The sequence below is a fragment of the Carassius gibelio genome, chromosome B25, assembly GCF_023724105.1.
Source record: "Carassius gibelio isolate Cgi1373 ecotype wild population from Czech Republic chromosome B25, carGib1.2-hapl.c, whole genome shotgun sequence".
Classification (NCBI taxonomy): Eukaryota; Metazoa; Chordata; class Actinopteri; order Cypriniformes; family Cyprinidae; genus Carassius; species Carassius gibelio.
Window position 1 is genome coordinate 374,317 of NC_068420.1, and position 3,281 is coordinate 377,597.

The following is a 3,281-nucleotide window of genomic DNA, read 5'->3' on the forward strand; positions in this document are numbered from 1 at the left end:
AATCAAAGATTAATATTATTAGAAGAGATTTATATTTGGAATAAACGCTGTTCTTTAAAAAAATTATACATGGAAGAATCCTGAAAAAAGTATTGTTTATTTATTTACCATACGGTAAGAAAATATATTTTTAAATATATTTTCAAATATATTTCAAAATATACAAAAAATGGCCAAAAAATATATTTCCTAAAATATATTTCAGAATATATTTACATAAATATATTTTCTACAAATACATTTTTGGCCGTTTTTTTTATGTTTTTACATATATTTCAAAATCTATTTGAAAATATAAAAAATGGCCAAAAAATATATTTCAGAATATATTTACATAAATATATACAATATATTACATAAATATATTCTACAAATACATTTTTGGCCATTTATATATATATATATATATATATATTGCCCTGCATATATTGCAATCCAAGAAAATACATTCACAATGTAACATTTGATTAAAATCTTTATTTTCTGTCTAAAATGTGAGCATATAACACCCCTGAATAAAAATCAAGTAAGGAACATGCTATAAATTAAAAAACAGCAGCAAAAAAACAATAACAAAATTAGCTCCTTTTTTTTTCAAGCAGTCTCAGTTCCCCCAGCTTGGAATTCACTGCAATACCCAAAGCTCCTCTGGACACATTGGGAAACCTCTTCTTGACTGCCACTGTAAGAGACAAAAAAAATTACTGATATATTTTAGGGTTAGTTCATGCACCCAAAAATAAAAATTCTGTCATTACTCATGCTCATGTTGTTCTAACCCTGTTAAGACTCTCGTTCATTTTCTAAACATAACTGAAGATATTTTAATAACATTTGAGATTTCTGTCCCTCCATTGCTGCATATTTTGCCACTGCCTATGTTAATGACGGCCAGGTGTCCACTGGCGCAGAGCAGAGCCAGCGTTTTCAATTAAATTCTATGGAGCAAGCAGTGAAGCGGCATAAATGAAACCACTAAATCAACCATGTTGTTACTGTCATGTGACTTACCAATGTCCGAAATTCATTCATATACAATGTACTTTTTTAACGGTTGTAAAGTAAATTCAAATACAAATCTACTCAAACATTTCAGACACACTGCAAGTCTTGATGTACCAAATATGGCTCCCATGGTTTCCTTGTCAAGGGCATGTCTTCTCTCTGCACTACCATCAGTTTTACTCTTTCCCCCTACAAAAGACAATACATGATACACAAACATTTGTATAGGGTACAGAGGGCATGCACAATTGTCTTCTGACCAGTTATAGATTTCCAAATATTTTTGTTCACCTCAACATTGAAAGTAAAGAAAAATAACTGGGTTTGAAAGATATTTGTATGGAAGATGTAGAATTAGCCTTTTTTTAGACTACTCAGATTAATATCTAAGAATTTGACTTGGCCTTGAAACTGTTTACCTTTCAAATTGCTGTGGATCAGAACTTCTAGTGGGAAGGCGGCCATTAAAAGAACACGCACCATTGAAGTGGCTGTTTGGGCCTGCAGGGCAGAAGTCCATTGATGCTTGAGGATTTTTATGCCCGTGCCATGTGCTAACTCCACCTGTGGTTGTGATCACATAAAAAGAGATTTATAATATACATTATTTTCAAATCAAATCTTTAAAACTTGTTTAAGTTTTTATTTAGCCATTTCACCCATTGCAGAAATGGAATAAAAAATCTGTATGTACAGACCTAAATCCTCAGCAAAAAGTACTTACATAATTAGCATCACTGGAACACTAAAAAAAAAAATAAAAAATAAAAAAACATTAAATCAAAATGAAAGTCAACAATGTTATTACAGACAGACTGTTGCTGGTAAACTCTAAAGGAAAGGAGGAAGAGCTTACCTACAAACCTTTACATACTTTATTAAAGGAACACTCCACTGTTTTTTTCATATTAAACTATGTTATTCCCTTAACTAAGACTAGTTAATACACACCTCTCTCGTCTCAATCGCTCTGGCGCATGGAGACACTTTGATAGCACTTAACTTAGCCCAGTTCATTCATTAGGGACCAGACAGAGATGAAGTTAGAAGCAACCAAACACCTCCACGTTTCTCTATTTAAATACAGTTACACAAGTTACACGACCAAGTATGGTGACAAAAAATAAAACGTGGCACTTTTCTAAGCGGGTAAAAAGGATAAAGTAAAAAGTCACGTTGGTTCTAATGACAGAAGTGAGAGGGAGAGGGGGAGAAGATTTTCAGGAGTGATGATATTACTTGCGCCGAGTCTAACTGCTCCCAGTGCTATTCCGCCATACATTAGGGGTGCTCCGATCACGATTGGCCGATCGTTAATGCCCATCTCGTCAGTAAAGCCGGTTCTCTAATCAGCGGTTAATTCCATCAGGTGCCTGATTTCACATAGAGCAGCTGTTACTACACAGAGCCGTTGTTAACTGAGAAGATGCGCCAAAAAACGCTGAAAATTTACGTGATTTGCGCATCTTCTCTATTAACAACGGCTCTGTGTAGTAACAGCTGCTCTATGTGAAATCAATAGTCACTCTGGTGTGCTAAAAAATTTAATATGAATTGGAATATAGGGTTGCCAATAATTATGGCTAACATGCACAGGAGAAAAACATTATATTCATCATGAGATTGCTCCCTACTTTCAATTGTTGTTCTTCAATGAATGGTAAGATGGAATTAACCGCTGATTAGAAAACCGGCTTTACTGACGAGATGGGCATTAACGATCGGCCGATCGTGATCGGAGCACCCCTACCATACATTATAGTTATCCTTTTTACCCGCTTAGAAAAGCGCCATGTTTTGTTTTGTGTCACCATACTTGGTCAAAAAACGGTGGAGTGTTCCTTTAAGAATTAACAAAGCAATGACTCGTAACTACACCATGTATTTTGGCAAGGCAAAAACAAAATACTTACTTTAGCAGACAGAGAAGCATTGGATGCAGCCTTCGGCACCTGTAAAGCAGAATACTCATTAAAAACAATACACAACACTGAGCCTCATAAAATCTATTTTACAAGTATCAAATATCACAATGTTGCACAACTATCAAAACATTACTCCTTGTTAAGACTTGTGACTCATAATTTGATGGAGGTATATACGGGACGGGTATATAGATATGTATGTATATATATATATATATATATATATATATTTGGTGTACGCAAGTGAATAGGTACAAAGTTTACATGTTCTGAAAAAGACAGAAAAAACTTAATTGTAAGTTTCCAGTAGTTCCAGTAAGACCCCAGTAGTTTAATAAATGTCTTCTGAAG

At 34.1% G+C, this 3,281-nt stretch overlaps 1 long non-coding RNA gene across 1 annotated transcript; it reads right to left on the reverse strand.

Annotated features, from left to right (window-relative positions):
- Positions 1–492: 492 nt before the first annotated feature.
- LOC128014756 (uncharacterized) lies at positions 493–3,080 on the reverse strand. Its single transcript, XR_008183657.1, has 5 exons — positions 2,919–3,080; positions 1,730–1,750; positions 1,425–1,569; positions 1,120–1,194; positions 493–682 (listed from the first exon to the last, which is right to left on the reverse strand). It is a non-coding gene; the product is annotated as an uncharacterized LOC128014756 (long non-coding RNA).
- Positions 3,081–3,281: the final 201 nt, after the last annotated feature.